At 42.3% G+C, this 19,295-nt stretch overlaps 1 protein-coding gene across 2 annotated transcripts in view; it reads left to right on the top strand.

Annotated features, from left to right (window-relative positions):
* The window catches only part of tenm3 (teneurin transmembrane protein 3), a 180,444-nt gene that overhangs the window by 24,885 nt on the left and 136,264 nt on the right, over nucleotides 1-19,295 (top strand). Inside the window, exon 1 of one of the 2 annotated variants that reach the window (XM_028409972.1) lies at nucleotides 756-1,235. The exons of the other annotated variant lie outside the window; for it this stretch is intronic. The gene's annotated coding sequence lies outside the window, so the exon portion shown is untranslated. Of the gene's footprint in view, nucleotides 1-755; nucleotides 1,236-19,295 lie in introns of those variants that run through there. 2 annotated transcript variants of the gene reach the window in all.

Here is a 19,295-nt window from a genome sequence, read left to right as displayed (position 1 = left end):
AAATAATAATCAAAATATTAAAGCAGTTATTAGCAATAATTAGCTTCACACACAGCCTCAGAAAAACACAAATACACTTGATTGTATTTCTTTTTTATTATTAGATTTATTTATATTTACAATTAGAGCTACAAAAATAACACTGTTACAAAACCTCCCTCACGGTGTTTTTCTCGGTGCAGTGCATGCATGCCCTTGTGTGTGTGTGTGTGTGTGTGTGTGCTGCACAGTCCCTTTTAGTTGCTCACTCCTCTTTCCCTCTAAGTACCTTTAGTTTATACAGCTGCCTCAAAGCCCAACTGTACAAGCACAAACACACAAAGACACACACACACACAGAAATGCTGAGTCTATATGTGTGTGCAAATCCGTGGGTGTGTGAGAGGAGAGGGATCATGTGTGAGCGGCTGAGAGGTGTAGTTGCTGTGCTATGAATACATATGTGGTCATGAAATTGGGAGAGATCAGAGCAAAAGAATGCAGAGAGAGGAGAGAGGAGAGAGGGAGTGCCTCTCGCCCTGCCTCCTCCCTCCACTCCTCACAGCTACTGGTCCAGCCTCCAAATGCAGAAAGCAGAAATCCTCCGATTCTCCCTTTATCGAACTCACCCCCTCCTTTTTCTGTGTCAGCCAATCCTGTTCATCCCCTCTGGTCCCTCTTGTCCTCGTGGCTCCGCCTCCCTCCTCGCTCGCCCAGCGAGAGAGCGAGAGAGAGAGAGAGAGCGAGGCGGGCACACGCAGCAGAGGCGGCAGAAGCAGGCGAGCAGACGGCGTTCACACACATGCGTAAAGAGGCGGCAGCAGGCTGAGAGACGAAGGAGTCGGAGAAGAGAATACAAGAACAGAATTCTGCTTTTCCTTTGGCTGACAGTGAAGAGAGAAAAGAAAAGAGAGAGAAGAGGAGAAGCAGGAGACCTGCGGGTGATCTTTCCTGCTCCCCGAGTTTGTATCCTCCATCCTTTACATGGAGCGCAGAGGCTGGATGAGAAGAAGTCAGAGCAAAGACTGAGGCAGTCCCGCAGAAGGCTGAAGAGAAGTGGAAGGAGGCTTTTCATACCTTTTTCCACAAGGAGAGACAAGAAGAAGAAAAGAACCACAAGGCCACGCACACAGAGGTGTTCTGATATTTTCCGCGCCGCAGCAGGGCGACTCATGCGTGCCTGAAAGGATCCTATGTGTTTTTTGGAGGCATTAACCCTTTAAACCGGGCGAAACTGGAGTACTCACACAGACAAGGTAGAATTCTGTTCTTCCACTTACACAGTGTGTGTGTGTGTGTGCGCGGCGGGGATCAGTGTGTGTGTGTGTACACATGCCTTGGGAAATTGCTCGGTCTCTAGTCAATTGCCTGTCATTGTGTGAATTCAGTGACTGAATGTAAACTCATTGACATAAAAGAACAGCCAAGTGTGTGTGTGTGTGTGTGTTAGAACAGTGCCAGACTGGGGCCTCATAGTTTCATTTGGTGAGAAAGTGGCAAAACAGAGTCACAAGCAGAGGGAGGGATGGGGAAGCCTTTTTCTTGCAGCCAAGTGTTGTATATTTTTTTTCTTTTATAAATTCTTATGATTTTTTTTTTTAAATGCAGCTTTCTCTGTGCCTCTTTTCCCCCTGGTTACACTTTCCGAACTCAGTGAGTGAGTCAGTAAGCTGGCAATCAGTCAGCTTTTTGGAAAGTGATTTTGTTTCTTTACCTACCAACTACTCTCCTACAGTCCTGCAGCCAAGTAGCTGAGGCTGCCAATCATTTCGTCGCTCCTGCTGCTTTATATGTTGCTCCAAAGCACACGTGTATAAATATTTCAGTGCCTAATCATATCATCAGCATTTGTTTCAAGGTCTGGTTTTGATTTTGAGGCCATTACGTAGGGGCCGTATGCAGAGGAAATGGAGATGGGGGATATTACCTTAATTAGGTTACCAATCAATGTGGAGAACATAATGAGGAACATTCAGGACAAACAGCTGTCACTCATAGAGGCTGGCAAAGTGACCAAAGGCAGCACAGCCCCTTGTGAACAGCGAGTCTCTTTTTTTTCCTCCCCTCATCCACAGTGGAACTGCTCCTCGGGCTGATGTTGCACAGTGCGCTCCTGTTAGCCCTGTTGACAGCGCTCAAACAGAAGAGTGCTGTTACGATGCTGCTTTCTTCAAGACTGTAGAAAGTGGAAGTGGTTTGACTGAATGTGCAGCAGCAAGTTTTATCATGGCCTTTAAAGGTCATATATTCTGCAGACACAACGTCAAAATGTCAATGTTACTCTGTAATAACATATAACTCCTCTTCATGCTACACACACTCAGTGAAGCTGCAGCACACACCTCAGACTGTGTGTGTTCCTTTGTGTCGGCGGGTTATGCTCCTAAGTCAAAGTCAGGCCAATGTCTTCAGGTCAATGCCTCCTGCTTCTTTGTGGCTAGAACACTGGCTTTTGTTCACTGTTTGACTGACATGACTTCTCTTCGGCCCTTCAAAGGAGGCTTGGATCTCATCACAGATAAACACAGTGGAAGTGAATTAAAAGGACTTTAAACGTTTTGCTTTGTGTGTTAATGTATACTTGACAACAAGGGCCTGATAATCCACATCAATAAAATGTTAGCATCATAACAATAATTGAACTAGTACATTCCAATTCAACTACATTACCATAAACTTTTTTTTTTCCATTTCACATTGTGTGTTTTCAAGTTTAAACCAGTGTGTAAAGTCAACGTATCATGATTCGACCTTACAGCAATTCAACCTTTCTGATTTGGTGTTTTGCTGAGGGTGAGGCTGGGGTTAGGGCGGCTGGACTGTGTGCTGCTGTCGCTCAGATACAGAAAGAAAAGACAGGCTTTTGCCTCTTAGCCTAATCGTTTCCAGACACACACATTTGCATTCCACTGCTCCCTCTCTCTCTCTCTCTCTCTGCCTCCCTCTCTTCCACCAGGTACCTTTTCAATTGGACACATAAATTTCAAGACGTTCCTAAAAACATGTGCCCGAGTAACGAAGCAAAAAAGGAAGTAAGTGATGGATTAAAGGAATTAAACTGTCAGTGAGAGAGGAAAAAAATGTTTAAAAGCCGCCGTGGATGGACAGACTGTAAAGAAGAAGCGGTAGTAGAAAGAAGAACATGTGCAACTGATTAAGATTCCAGCGGGCCTATTAGGAGAAGAGAAGATGTCAGAGATAGAATAAAGGGGCTATAAAATGATATTTGCCTTTCTTTTGGAATTCATTGGCAGCTCAGTGTAAAAGCACTGCTTATAATATGACTTGTATCTGCACATGTATGTCCTCTTTTGGAACATCAGCACCACCCTGCAATATTTACCCCTCTGCTGAAAGGCGAGTACCAGAAAGGTTTAGGCCTAGTGCGCAGTGGGTATTGATGACAGATGTTGCGTTAAAAAAAGGAGGATAGCTTAGAATAATAATAAAACTCTGCTCAGTTATATTTAACTGGATACATTTTATGTAGGTAATTGAATTTTATTTTTCCCCCTTTTTTGTCTGATTCTGTGGAATGTTTGAGTGGATTAGGAGGGCCGCGAGTTTCAGACCAACCACTGGGAGAGACAATGCAGTCAGTCAAGCAGCACAGACAGCTGCTACATTCCACTGGTGGTTACTTCAATAAAAAAAGGGGGTCTAATTTGGCATAATTAGTATTCTGCAGTGCACGTATGAAGTTTTCTAAGTGTGCGATTATGGAGCGCCTCGCTTGTTTGACATTATAAGGCCTCTTTTGCTCATTTAAAGCTTGTAATTATTCCTGTCACATAGATACGGCTGTTGCTATTACGGCAAATGATATTTTTTATTATAGTGCACAAACAAAGAGGCTTCATTTAACGGATGTGAGTCCCTTTTTTATCTGTAATGATTAATGTGCTTTGAATCAAAGATCTATCATTATTGTTTGTCAGTAAGAAAGTTTCACTCACGTTGCTAAAATGTGTGGTTTCCTAGATCAGTGGGAATGCATTTGTGTTCCTCTGTCTGTGCCACAGTGTGTTAGATGTTTTTTTTCTGCAGGCTTTATCAGATTATAATAGATGTATTTGCAGATTAAGGGGACAGTGTGTGTGAAGGACTGACCACTGAGGCAGACAATGTGACTAGCCAACCATTATATGACCTGCTGGATCCCACCACTGCTGCAATCCCAAGAACACACACACACACACACACACACACACACACACAGAGGCATTCAGGTTGCCGCACGGATGTGTACATATTCACTTGGTCGACCATGCATGCGCTGCAAGTGCACACACACATTGTCCCAGCAAGTGTTGTGTTTCTAGTCTGAGAAACAAGCATGGTCACTTGTGTGTGTGTGTGTGTGTGAGAGAAAGAGTGTGTGAAGATACATCTTGAGAGGTTCATTCTGTTTTAGAGGAACTTGACTCTACTCAATTTCTCATTGCTGCACTTTTCTATAATTTATCCCTATTACTCTCTCACTGTTTCTCACTCTCACACACACACGCATACACACACACACACACACACACACACACGGTGTATCTGTCTCTGTTGCTCTCTCTCTCTACAAATAGAGCACTATCTCCTAGCAACAAGGCCTTTGAGAGGGATGTGTGAGATAGATTGAGTGACTGCGATATAGGGGTCCGTGTGTGTATTTATGTTTCAAAGCCAGGAAGATGATGAAAGTCATCAGAGGAAGGACATCACTTTGAAACAGGAGTTAAGCCATGAATGCAAGACAGTGCCCTTCCAAGTAGTCGTGTGTGTGTGTGTGTGTGTGTGTGTGTGTCAGTAGCAATTTTCCTGATGGACTGCATTACTCTAGATGGGGCTATTACTCAGAAAATAAAAGTTTCAATTATTCCTAAAATGTCTAGGACTTACGCACATGCACACACACACACACACAAACACAAGTGCACAGTGATATACTGTACTACATTATTCTCTAGCTATGCACAGACGGCAGGATTTACAGCAGTTCACTCGGGGCTGCTTAAGGTCTCGCTCATTCATATTATTTTGACCATATTTTTCCTTGTTTTATTATTTTTCATTACATACAAGGACATTTATAGTTCATTCATCATAAGAGCATAGCAGTAACACACATGTACTGCAGGGTGTATGAGTGAGAAAGTGTGTGCACCTGTGAGAACCTGTGTCTGTGTACCTCATGCCATATTTCACAGTGTGTGCTTCAGACGGCTCCCTGTGAGTGCAGCATCTCTTCTCATCACTAATGCAAAAGGACAAATTGGTGAAAACAAACATTCTGCTTCTTAGTTTAGCAACGAGGACAAATGAAATAAGCATCTACATCATTAGGAATCACATCCCGTGAGATGCTGCATCTATGGTGTGACGTGACCACAGCAGCTGCTGTCTGATGTTTGGGAGAGAGATACGTAAGATTATATATATATATAGAAATGTATCATCGTTATCTATACAAAACAGTTTTATATGATCTTAATCCTCTTAACCACAAGTAGTTTACTCCTCATTTTTCCTGAAACTAGATCGAAACTGCACAGTTTAATTATTGATTTTTACAAAAGTGTAACTGAGCTGACAACAGTATGTGAACCAGTGTGCTCAGTGGTGGAAAAATATGAAAGCTCCATGTAGCTATGTGCCTCTACAAACCACGTATTTATTCTACCCCTCACCTCACATCTGAAGAGAGCCTGCAGATGAGCCTGAACACTTGCAGTGCAATTTCTGTCATTTGACTGATTCACAGACAGACGTACTTTCTAGAAAAAAGAAGTGTAAAAATTTTTGAGGAATTGACGTGTAAAATAAAGCAGTTTATATTTCACTTTTCTTTCTTTCTTTCTTTTTTTACAATAGGCTACACAAAAAAATGAATGTGTGATTGGTGAACATGCTCCATGTACATCATTTAGGGCTGCAGTAAAGCATCTATGTTCCCCCTGCAGACACTGTGTGAGTTAAACGGTGTTTAAACAGCAGCCTTTTTTCCTGTTCACCTCACTAAGTGCCTCCCAGGACTTTCTGCCTTTGACTGAATTCTAATGCCACTGACCTTTTACTTTCTTCTACACTCCCACATTATCATTGTTCTGCTCATTTCTACATCAGTGCATGGAGATTCTGTTCAAAAAAGAAAGAAGAGTTCAGACTAGTTTATACAAGACCGGGAGAAAAAGGAGGAGAAGACTGAGTGATGAGGTGCTTGCTGACTAAGTGTTTCTTATCAGAGACTGAGTCCAGATGGTTTGCAAACGCACCTCCTCTTCGTTTTGTCTCTCTTTTATCCTCCGTGCTCCTTCGTCTTCCTCCCTACTTCTCTTTCCTCCTTTATGTCTTTGCTCTTCTAATCCCCTTTTGCCTCTGAATAGCGTCTAGAAATCCTCGTTTACATGGAGAATTCCAATGTGACGTGACCTCCACAATATAAATCGCGTACCACCTCGGATAAAAGCTGACTGTGTCGGTGATAATAAAGCCTTTAGCCAAACAGCTGCACTCACTGGATCACTGTCAACAGCGAGCGCTAGGGCTCCGTTACGTCATGACAGCCCTGTTGTAGCCATCACAAGGCACGGCAGGACAAAAATGCTGCTGGAGAAGAACAACAGGAGCACAAAAGGGTCAAAAAACGGCTAGCTCCTCGCCGAGGGTTAAGCTTCTAGATAATGAGAGTGGAGAAACTATTAGCTCGCTGTAAACAAGTCTGCAGGAAGTACTTTATTATTACAAATATGCTGGACATTGTCAGAAGGAAACCAACAAAGTAGCAGTCTTGTGAATAATATTGAATATGTAAACAATAAATCTGTCTCTCCCTCACAGACACACACACAGGGCCCTTGTATCACTAGCAGGCTCCTTTCAGGTCTTATCTAGCTTCTCTGGGAAATGAAGACAGACGATGTGACGGGAAAATAAACCATGAGCACCTGGAGGTGGTGTAGTCAGGGGTTGTAGTGGTGATTAGAGAGACTGTGTGTGTACCTGTTCCATGGTTCTGTGCATATGTGTGTGTGTGTGTGTGTGTGTGTGACAGCTCATTGTTGACGGACTGCAGTGATGATCTTTATCTGCTGCACGATTCAGCATCCTGCAGGGAGCCATTCCTCCTCTCTGGGTTATGATGAAGCCTAACACATCAAGCAGCTGACAAGTGATCTGCTAATTTGTAGTGTTCATGTGAATCTATTTTTGAATGAATAGACCTAGAGTGAAAGGGGATTATCAAGCATCTTCACAGCTTCAGCAACAAAGCAGTGTGTTTATTTTATCAGCCGCAGAACTGCGAAGATTGTTATTGGGATGGATGAATAACAGTTATGGTGTGCACATGTGCAGAAGAAGGCTCTGATTACAGTATGCAGGACGTGCAGTGGTGCCTCCTGACGGATGGGTGGATGAGAGGTGGACTTTAATAGCACTCTTAAATCCTGCGGTGCATATGTTTGTGTGTCCTGAGGCTGCTGGAGATGATTGCTGACTTCGTCAACTCAGCAGAATCTGTTTTGTTGAGCTGCTTAAACAGTGGATGATCACACACACACACACACACACACACAACACAGTGTCTAGCTTACTACCGCCAACTTAATTCTAAAGCACATCTGATATGGGATGTTTGAGGTGGGTATGGATTTGTGTGTGTGTGTGTGTGTGTGTGTGTGTGTTGGTATAAAATAAATAAACTTCTCTTTCTTTTTTAAAATAACTATGAGGACAGAAGTCACATAGGCAGTTCAGTGAGGACGTTATTTATAATAATATAAATGTGTGCCTCTTCCATTTTCCATTTATTCGCTCACACTCAGACAAAGACCATCAAGTGGAGAGGTAGCTGGATGGGGAGAAGGAGAAGGGGAAATAGGAGAGCGGGAGATATGTAGGCCACATTTTTCTTTTTGTTTCACTTTATGCAGTGGTCGCTGGTATTTGTATTGAAAAAAAAAATCCAAAACAAGAGAGCATCAGAGAGAGAGAGAGAGAGAGAGAGAGAGAGAGAGAGATAACCACAGGAATTAATCTACTGCTGCAAACAAAGAAAGCCCAACTGTGTACACACACAAACACACACACTTAACCCCATGTCCTCTTTACGGGTTACCCCATCCTCCCCCTCTACTACCACTCCCTCCTGCTCCTGCACCCCTCCTCCCTCTATCCAAATCTTTTGTTTGGTCGTGTCAGGGGCAAGGCAAGGTCGCTACCTCTGCAGGCCGTGGGGTCAGTTTACAGGAAGTGTGTGTGTGTGTGAGTGTGAGACAGAGTGTGTGAGTGTGTCCCCAACCTGTGCTGACATTTGTGCTTTTGTGCTGTTGTGGTTGCCTCACCTGATGGCTGAACACACAAACACACCAGATTTTTACATGACACACACACACACATTGAGAGGCGGACACTAGTTGCTGCAGAGTGGTTTGAGTGAGGAGTTTCTTATTCTGTCTATATGTGTGTGTCTTCCATCAGTGTTGCTTGATCAGCTCCACGTCTTGAAGAATACATGCAGTGTGTGGATGGGTTTGCATCTCTGAGTGCTTGTGTATCTGCGAGCATGTTTGCTTTTTGCCTTGATTTGCATGATTGATCTCTTGCTCTTTTTTATTCATTTCTCTCGTGCCCCCCCCCCCTTTTTTCACTGATTGGTTTTTCAGTCAGATCAGAGGCTGTGATGTATGACAGCAGAGGAAACAACACATGTAGAGGGGGAGGTACAATAAACTGATGTGGCGTGGAGTGAATTTAAAACACTGTCAGCTACTTATGAAATACCAGAGTTTTTTTTTAATTACACTCTTTATTCTAGAAAGAAATACTAACAACTAGCATGTTACTGGTCCTAAATGTAAGCTAAAATATGAGTGCTTATGCTAGATAAAGATGACATTAAATCATTGTATCCTAACAGTTTTGGTCAAATTCCTTTAAGTGACCCTGAGAGACGATTTTAAGTGGAGTGAGAGTGTCATGCGAGAGAATTTCCTCCTGAGAAAGGGTGGAATTAAGTTGACATTTTTCTACTCTGTTCAAGCTTGATGAGAAATCGCCGTACTTTGCCCTTTCAGTGATGGCTTGAATTGTTGAACTCCACTGCAAAATGAAAACTATAGAAAAGTCTACATCTCAGGTATTATACTGGTGAGCGGCAGAACGTTAACGCTTTGTGCAGCTGCTGAAAGTATCCGTGTGCATAATGGGATAACATAATGTGGTGCCAGTTTTCCTGCATCAAGAGCAATCAGGTAGCTCATTTACTCTCATTGAGTGTGTGCATGTGACCTAGTAAGCTGTCTATGATCAGATTTGACTGTATCATGTTGCACAGCAGTTGTGATCACCTTGCATGTAAACACTGAGAAGCGATATGCATGTAAAGGGTCACTGTGCGTACGCTCATTGGCATGAGTTATCTGCCTCGTCTTCACCTCCTCCATCCAGTGGGTCACCATGAGCCTGCTCCTGTTTCTTGGATTGAGCTCAGTTTTGATTGTGAAACTGAAAAATGACAAACTGAAGGCCTGTGTTCAATGATTGGTGGGAAAATGTCTCAGTGTGTCATACTGTCAGTGATAACTACACACATTTGCACGCAGCATCATTTCTGCCCATTGGCTCTGTCCGTTTCTCCCATAGACCTTCCCACTTTGTAAGTAGCTGCGGGCTAATGTAAGCAGCTAGCCCACAGCTACACAACCTTGAGCCATTTGGACTTTTCGTTCTGCCTGGAAACACTCAGTCTGACTGAGGAGGGTTATTTCAGGACCTTGCCCTGGGCTATACTTTGCTAAATGTCTTGTGCTGGTCTTCTAGCCACAACCGTAGCCCCTACACTGCTACTTGCTTTTGGGGATAGTATTGCTAACCTTGTGTTTTTTGTTTCTTGGGCCAAATGTGACCATATGCATCAAGTTTCACATTCATAAGAAAATAAAATGTAACAGTGCGTGACGGTCATGGGTTTTGACACTGCATTCTCTTGTTTGAGGTCGCACTTAAGCACACTTCTGCCACAGATCAGCCGGCTTTGTTATTCAGTTTTCAGCCTTGCTCTTACAGCCATTAGTTGCAAATGAGCTGAAAATGTGTTTTTGATCAGTGTTTGCTGTGTTCTACCTTATAAAAATGCTACGAGATTTATGGGAAGAACACTTACATTTGTAAATCACAATTTCTGTGTAATGTGAAGGTCTTATTTGATGGAATGAAAAACAATTTCCTCCTACTTATGCCCAAGTCCTATAACTAGCCAGAGCGTACACATTTTCTAGGTTTGTGTAACAGCAACATGATGAGTGATAAAGTGCGACATCGGTGGATTCTGATGTTGTGTTTTTAAAGCAGCCTGTGTCCTTCCGAACACACTGAATGGAAACAACAGATATATTTACCTTGTATTTACTTGGTATGTGTGCAACATGTGGTCGGGTTGCGCCCACTCGTTGCGGTTAATATCGGCAGTGAAGCTAGCTAAAGTCAGCCAATTACGCTGACTTTCAAACACACACACCCTGAACGCACACACTGGGACAGGCACTTTCCTCAGCCTTTTTTCCCTTTTTTCTTTTTAATTACACTCTCTCAGACAGGTTTATTTAATTTATGCATTTCATTTAAATGTGTGTTGCAGAGGAGTGGGTATGGCTTAACTGTAGTCTCAGGATATAATTACATTTCCTCCAGTGGATAGAAGCAGAGACAGAGGAGGCATAACTACAACAAGCACTGGGCTAATAGCACTGTATAACTTCCCCCCGGGGATTGTGTTTTTTTTCTCTCTCTCTCCTAAACGCACACTCATGTACATGTACAGATGTACATGGCAGACACATGTCAGCATGTCATCACTGACCTTCTAGGTTTTGCCTGTGTTGCTGCACAGTAGACCCATTCTTCTCCGTGTGTGTGTGTGCATGTGTGTGTGTGTGTGTGTGTGTTCCGTCCAGCAGCCTGGATAATTCCTCTGCATTCAGTGACACTCAGACTGGCTAATTGCCTTGGAACTAATTGACCTTAAGTAAATGCCTTTGAGGGAGTCCTGCTGCACTATGCGGTGGGGTATTTGATTTTTTTTGTGCAGGGAAACACTGAAAAAATCATTAGTTGTAAAGTCTTTGTATTGTGGCAGCCTGCATCAGAGGAATGGGTGGCTAAAAGAGTTGCTGTGTTTTTAACCTTTTCTTTCTGTTGTCATTAGATAAAGTTTTTTTTTTGAATTCTCTGAAGAGACGGTTGGCTCTTTCAGCCCACAGTTTGGAAGAAAAGCAAACATTCTGAATGGGTCCAGCTGGTGTGTTTTCATTACACTGGGGCTCCTGAACGGCTGCAGTTGCCTTAGGTACTCTTAAATGTTTGTTTCTGCACTTACAGTCATAAATCCTCCATTTCTCACCCAGACCCAGGCTTGCTGCCTTCATGCTAATTGCCCCACAGAGTTACAGCTTTAACATAAAACAAGTCGGCATTCACGAGGGTTAAAGTCAGGCTGCTTATAGTAGTATCTCATCTTGTTACGTCGTCTGACAGGTAGGTGCATGCCAATAGATTTATTCGGTCTTGGAGACAGACGTCTAACTGTTGTGTTTGCATGATGGCACAAGTGGGACTGAAAATCCACATTTCATGTGGTCGCTGAAAAAAGCCTACACAGGGAGAGCTGTTTCTCATTTCCCACACTGATACATGTGTAGCCATGAATACCTTCACTACATTTACACTGTTAGATGTTTATGTAATTGTCTTTTTCTTACAAAAAAGTCTGCACTCTTCATCTCAACTGAAAAGCAATGAGTGACTTGTAAGCAGCAGTGTTTTGGCCGATCTACAGGCTTTCTGCTGGTTCTGTGCAGAGTAGAGAGATATTGTGGTTTGTAGTAAACTTAAGATCTAATAAGTATATATCATTTAAATGTGTTTCACGTCAAGATTTCAAACTAATTTCACTTCAAGAAGCATAGAGTTTTGACTTGATGTTCATCGTCTTGTTTTTATTTCTAACTATCCCTGCATGTCTTGGTAGGGAGATGGTACAGACACCATGACATTTATAATCCGAGGACATCTCTGACTTATATTGTCAAATGTTCATGTTATTTTGTCTAGACCTTGTATGCAATGCAGCTGGACAGTAGGAGCTTTAGCTCTGAATTCATAGGCATGAGTCAGTGACCACTGGTTTGGCTGTCACTTCAGATGACATTGTTACAGACTGAATTGGAATTATTGTATGCATGCCAGTAAGTGCCCCTGTGTGTGTTCACTGTTTATTTGATGGTCCATTATTTAACAGTCTGAACAAATAGATTGTAGCATGGAAGGGGATTCTAAAAAAAACATCTGCTGATGATGTTTTTGAACCCAATCCCTGCATGTGCTCTTCAACAATGTATCATGTTGTGCATGAATGCAAACCAAACAATGCATGATTGTGCATGAGGCATGTACATTTATGTTTGGCTCAAAATCCCTCACAAAGTATAGAAACAATACATTTGAGAGTCTGCTGTGTTGCTGCTTGCCAAAAGTCTTAATCTCTTTCATGTAAGGTCATGGACTGCGGATATCAAAGAATCAAATGTCAAAGAATTAGAAGTGATTATCCACTGTTACAATGGAGGAAGCAACCTCACACAGGTCAGCAGTGTAAGACAGACAGAGCTGGTCATTTCTTTCACAGCGGTCAGAGTTGTGAGCAATTTTCTGAAATAGGTGCATGCGACTGGAGGGTCTGTGTGCTCGAACAATCACGTCGTGTTTGCTCGATACTCAACAGTGTCTTTCCATATTCTTGTAAACAGCTTGTCTCCTATTAAATACACACACACACAAATCCCTGCACACAATTGAATGACTCTGTAACAGATAAGCAGATAGAGAGAGAGAGTATGGTTACAAGAAAGCAGAGAGAGAGAGAGAGAGACCAGTCCCATCCAGAGATCCAGAGATGTGCATGTGGATTTTCCAATGAATGGACAACAAAGCCCAGTGCTCTGATTTGCAGGCAGACCATCATTGTGGAAACGGATTAGTGACCTAAATCACAGCAAGGTGCCACCTCAGGTACACTGTGTGCACATTTTTGGCTCCTTGTGTGCATATATATATGTGTGTGTGTGTGGTTATGTAGTGCATGGGGCATTGGGTAAATGTGTGTATGCACATAATAAGATTTAGGTTTGTGTGTGTATTCAGCATATTGCTGCATAAACAAAAGCTGTGTGTGGTGAATACATTCTGCATTGTAAATACCTTGAGGGCGTGTGTCTGTGGATCAGCGAGCTTGTCAGTAAATATTAGGAATTAAACGATGCATTATAACATTCAGTTTTGCATTAGACTTACAGGCTAATTTGGTCAGAGGATGGATTCATGAACAGAGGAACAGGTGAATGTGTGCAGCAGTAGAAGATATAAAACAGGCATTGCAGTTCTGTATCTTCACATTATTGTTTTGGACTTCATGGCTTTATTGCTGGACTCCTGGGCTACTCACAGAAACAGAAGGCAGAGGGTTAAATAGAAGCAAGAGACTAGACTGTCAGAGGAGAGTGGTGGAAATCTGAACTCAAGCAGACGAACCACACAAGTGTTTGTTTTTTCTTTTTAAAAAATCTTTGCGTCTGTGTTTTACTTCATCGCCTTTTATTGAATATTTCTACCATCACAGACCTACTAGAATCAAACTCAGAGGTGGTCAGTGAGAGACATTTGTAAATGGCTATTTATGCTAATAGTGTTTAAGAGTGTTTCTGAAAATATTTGGGGAGAAGGAACATTCCTCTGGACACATGTGGCCTGTTTCCACACTTCCTATTGAAAATGTATTATTTTGTCCTCACCCTTCCTCACGCTGTCCCCTAGATACTGCCGATACAGGAAGGCAACTTTCATTCTGCTGCAGAGGTGTGTCTGAAAGCTTGTGTGCCTTTAATGAACAATCGCAGATTATTTTTGTGCTTCCAAGTGTAAGGCTGCCATGGTGTCCTTGCTCTTCTATGTGTGTGTGTGTGTGTGTGCATGTGTCAACAAGAGAATGTATGTATGTAATGGATGTTGTAAAGAAAGGGTGGATGAAGGAAATAGAACTGAGAGGACTGTGCGAGCAGAGGAAAGGTGACAGAAGACAAACAGCAATTAGGTGCTCAAATAAAAATTTCACAGACACCGCTGTTTGGTCACAGAAGGGCGTTTCCATAGAGGATTGTACCATGGACAGTTGAAACCACATAGGCTCCTTCTACCTCAGTAACTGAAATCAGTTGTTCAGATTGTAAATGTTGGGTTTATATATGACCATAAACAGGTTATCAAAGTGACATGCCACCTCTGTCCACATCTTTATCCCTAAAGCTTCAGTTTTAAGATTCCTTGTACAATATAAAGAAAAAAAAAGGGCCGTAGTTTATTGGATCTGTAAATGCACTGTCTTCACTACTATAAATTAGTGCAACATAGAACATTAGTTTTATCAGTAAACACTTTAGTGTCAACATATTTCTGAAGTGTCCAAACTCTGACAAGGCAATTCAAAGCACTCGTTTCTTTTTTCTTTCCTCAGCAGCAGAGCTTGCTGCTTGAACAGGGCAGGGTAGTCTTTCCCTAACTTTAATCACCCAGGTGGCATCCTTCAGGGCTGATAAATGAAGCGTCAAACACTGCAGTTCCTCTCACAGACCAACAATGAAACAGTCCAGCTTTACAGTCCAGTACAAAAACAGTAAGAGCAATACTTGGGCTAAGTTTTAATGGAACACGTTTGTTTTGTATGTCCAACATTCTAGTGCTGGTTTCAAGGTCTTGGTCACACTGTGCAATATATGTAGTTATGTGGTACAGGTGTAGCACAATGACTTTGACAATCATCATGGATCAATGTTCCATATGACTGGCCTGGGTCGGAAACATCACGCTACTGGGGTGACTGCAGAAAACCTGCTGAAGCCAGTCTGTAAGTGTGTTGTGTGTGTCTGTAGTGTCCCCAGCCTAAGGGTGCAGCTGCAAGTCTTGTTCAATGGAGCATCTTCAGACGTCGTGAAGATCCCATTACTCTGCAAATCAGCTGTTCTGACATCCTGTGAAGCACATTAGATAGAGGTGGTCCTAACATTTTTGTTCATGCACATGGTGTCAGGTCATGTTTGAGCACATGTCCAGCTCCCTGCTGGTCAAGCTGCCAGTGTCTGCACACACAGAACAACGAGCTAAAAACTATCTAATAACCCAACAACACAGTGCTGCACACTGTTGTTAGGTTATTAGATGAATCATTGTATTCACTGTCAACAAAACTGCTTAATGGAGCATTAAATTACAGGGTAGTTTGGTTATGATACCCAGATTTCCATGTCAAATCTACTGCTAGGTCTAAAAAAAAAGATTTAACACTTGAGTGCCACAACAAATAAGAAACAACATTGGTATGTGTTAGGGAACAAGGTTCAGCAGAGGTATTTGACAGCTTTACAGCATTGTTTCGACAAGGATTATGTCAGTTGTCCATCTCTCACAGCTCAGGAAGCCAAGTGGCTCTTAACTTGAGAAGTCTTGAAGCAGTGTCAGGATCATTTGATGTCAGGGTTTTATCTATTCTCCTGCAGTTCTGTTTAGAGGTGTACATCAATTCAATATTTACTATCAGTATCGGATGCACCCGTCTCTGTCACACACTGGTGTGACAGAGACGGTGCATCCTCACCTCTATAACAGCAGATGTAAGCAAGTTAGCGATGGGGTCAAAGAGAAGTTTTATTCAAGTTAACTACACTCAATGCTAAATGCAACAAAACCCTGATGGCTGAAAATGCAGCACTCAACAACAAGCTCCCATCCACTGTCGCTGTGTGTTATACAACCACATTGCCTGTGTTGAACAAGTTAACGTGAAGGTTCTGTAACTGTTAGGTCAGTTAGTCACGTTAAAGTAAATTTAAACTCCTCATCATTCTCTCTAAACTCTGTCTGGTCATTGTCATTTTCCTTGTTCTTTAATACACCCCCCCAACTTATGGTTGCTTGGTTTTGAGTGATTTCTGCCAATTATGAGGGCCAGGTGAGAAAGTGTCAAGTGATGAGCTGGAGCCTGTCTCAAAAAGAAGAAAAAAAAAACTTCAAGGATTGAGTTACTTCTTTTCTCCCTTTGTGTCAGTCTCCACTGTTTCTCCTTGTCATGGTTTGAAATGGAAGCTGTATGAGCATGTCCGTACAGCTGCAAGCCTCAGTGAGCACAGTTCACAGGGAAAGGAGAGGAGAACTGATGGAAGGAGGGTCAGGCAGAGATGATGGCTGTGAGGAAAAAATGAAAAGGGAAGAGCAGAATCAGAGAGAGCAGTTGAACCAGCAGATCAGGATCAGATTTTAATCCATCAATTAGGCCGAGTGAACAGAGAGATGTTCCCCAACACCCCCTCCTCTACTCACCCTCTGTGTGTAGCTCATTTTCTCTTTTCTTCTCTCTCCTCCAGTAGCTCTGAGGAATGTGGGTTTGTCCATTACCCATTAATACAATGTCTTCTTTATGTCCTCTCACATGTAATGTTAGGAATGTCACCATCCAAAACCAAACCTGAGAGAGAGAGGGAGAGTTCAGCCAGCAAGATGAGAGAGTCTTTGCTTTGTTAGGCGGTGACATGTCTGTGAGAGTGGTGAATTGAAAAAGACATTGAGGGGAAGCGATTGGAAAGAAGAGAGAAAGTTAAAGAGAAGAGCAGACTTCCTTTTGTTTAGAGTGATGTCTCACCCAAAAGAGTGAGGCAGGGTCACCCAAATCTGTGTGTTTTGACGATTACATACCTCTAAAAAGGAAAGAAGACACAGAAAGCCCCGAAGAGAAAGATTTATCGCTGCCTTTGAAGTGACATATCTCCCCAACAGAAGGTAGAGAGGAACAGAGAGGGAGCACAGCAGAGTCTTATCATTCTATTAAAATGCTAATACACTTAAAATGTATGTCCAGTCAACTGCTTTCTTCTTTCACATATATATCTTTTTGTCTTAATCATTAACACACACATACACACACACATTGGAGCAGCAGCAATGGATGGTACATGCTGCTACACACACACACACACACACACTTTTGGCACTAGACTTCCATGTGATGTGACAGCAGGGTCAGCGTTGGCATTTTAACTGCTGACCCATTTGTCTGAATGAGGAACATTCTCTTTGTCTAACAAACACACATATAGACACACAGGAACGGGTCTGTTGATGCAGCACATTGTACAAAACCTTCAAACAGGACAAGTATATGATCTGCAGAAGTTGCTTCATGGCTGTATACAAAGATGTGCACTTTTCTTATAGTGTTTTGCATCTGTTTTATACATACTCAAAGGCAGTGCTAGAGTGTGTGTGTGTGTGTGTGTGTGTGTTGCTCGTAGCTGCCTACATGACCCCAGGGTGCATCACTTCATATTCAGTGGGTTCAATCGATCTTGACACAAGTAGAATTAGATGAAACAAATGAAAACAATAGGAGCAGGTTATAAAAGGCTTTGTGTGTCTGCGTTCCTTTTCACCATGTAATTGTAAATGTGTGTGTGTAGGGCTGATGAATTATGTAGCTCTGGGCAAATGTGTGCGCACATGAATTGGACTATTTTGGCTTGTAGGCCTACAGAGCAGCCTTTTACAGGCGGGTCTGCATATGTTCTGGTGGTCTGACTGGCATATGTTATGCGAGGCTGATAAAGCTGCAGATATTATTAAAATAAAACCTGTAAAACATGGTTGATCCTAAACAATCAAGTGATGACAGACTGTCATGATCATTCTCTGTTATTAATTTAGTGGAGGCAAAAAAGAAAGTCAGTCACTTTTGTTGGATGTTCTGATCACTAGGGGGTGCATGCAGTACTGTAACAAAGTGATGGCAAAGATAATGACCCAAATATACATTTGTCTAGGTCATCATTTATTTTTGTGCACATTTTAAAATGTGGTAATGAGTATCAGTGTCAAATGCTGTAGTGTGATTTATTATTTTTATTGAAAAACGGTCATAAAAACAAAGCATTTTTATTTTCTAAAGCCACTCATCCCACAGTTTTTCTTATTTAATGTGCGCAGACTTGAGGCAGTAAAATACTAGTGGCAGTGTGTGTGTGTGTGTGTGTGTGAAACCATGTCCTCTATCTAAATGTGCAATAATAATTTGGTGTTCAGCGTTTGTTAGACTAATCTCTTACCCTTGAACTACTGTCTACCTGCACGGCAATAAATCACCCTGTGTGCACATGCATGTGTGTGTGTGAGAAAATGAGTGACTGTAATAAATCACTTTCCACAGGTTTCATCTGGTGCTGTGCTGCACTACACTGATTATAAAGAGCGAGAGAGGGCAGGTAAAGAGGGGAGGAGATATAGATGTATATGTACCCACTCATCACAGAGGTTCTCATTAACATTTGTTTGTATCCTTTATTTAGAGAAGGGTCTCGTTGAGAACTCTCTACACACAAGTACACGCAAAGTTGGGTATAACAGCTGGACCCCCCCCTAACCTTGGTAGTGTTCATTTCTTACACCAGGGACTAGATCCCATGACCCTGTCTATCCTCTTAGCTCCCTATACCATCCACTCATTATTCCTCTTGTCAGGTTAAGACCAAACATGCACCTGTTCACATGTGGGAGAAGTGGGTTAAATAATAATTACTTTGTGAGAATGTCCAAGGCTGAAACAACAATAAAGCAGCAGTGATGGGCGCCATGCACAGCATTGCAATTAAGATACAATGAAGGATACTTACACATGTCCAAAAACAGGCGGATGTGCATGTTCCCCAGATTAATGAGCACAGAATGAATGGCATGTGTCACATGTTGCAGTCATTCAGGCAGCATGCAGCTCCAATCAGGATAATTATGAGTTAGTGAAATATGGAACGATTATTGCAAATGGTGATCCGCACAGTACCATCTGTTCTGCCCCACTGCACACACACAAAGCTGTGGACACAGCTATACAGTGCAGCTACACACACACACACACACACTGAATGTAGTGTATGTACTATGCACATACACACACACACACACACATGCACACACACACACACTGAATGTAGTGTATGTACTATGCACATACACACAGGGTTGAACAGTGTGTAACAGGGAAAGAAAAAAGGAGAGGAAGAAGCAGTGGGTGACACATAATGTGCTGGACACGCACACACTGTACACAAAGAGATTAATGCTTTCATTGACAGATGAGGGATGGATTTCATTTCATTTGGTCAGTGAGCGTATCAACTTCACAACAGAAGTTGGGAAAAACACTAATCTAGCACACAGTCTCTTTCCAAAGCCTCATT

This window comes from Parambassis ranga, chromosome 1, assembly GCF_900634625.1.
Source record: "Parambassis ranga chromosome 1, fParRan2.1, whole genome shotgun sequence".
Taxonomy (NCBI): Eukaryota; Metazoa; Chordata; class Actinopteri; family Ambassidae; genus Parambassis; species Parambassis ranga.
This window is presented reverse-complemented; position numbering and strand designations above follow the sequence as displayed.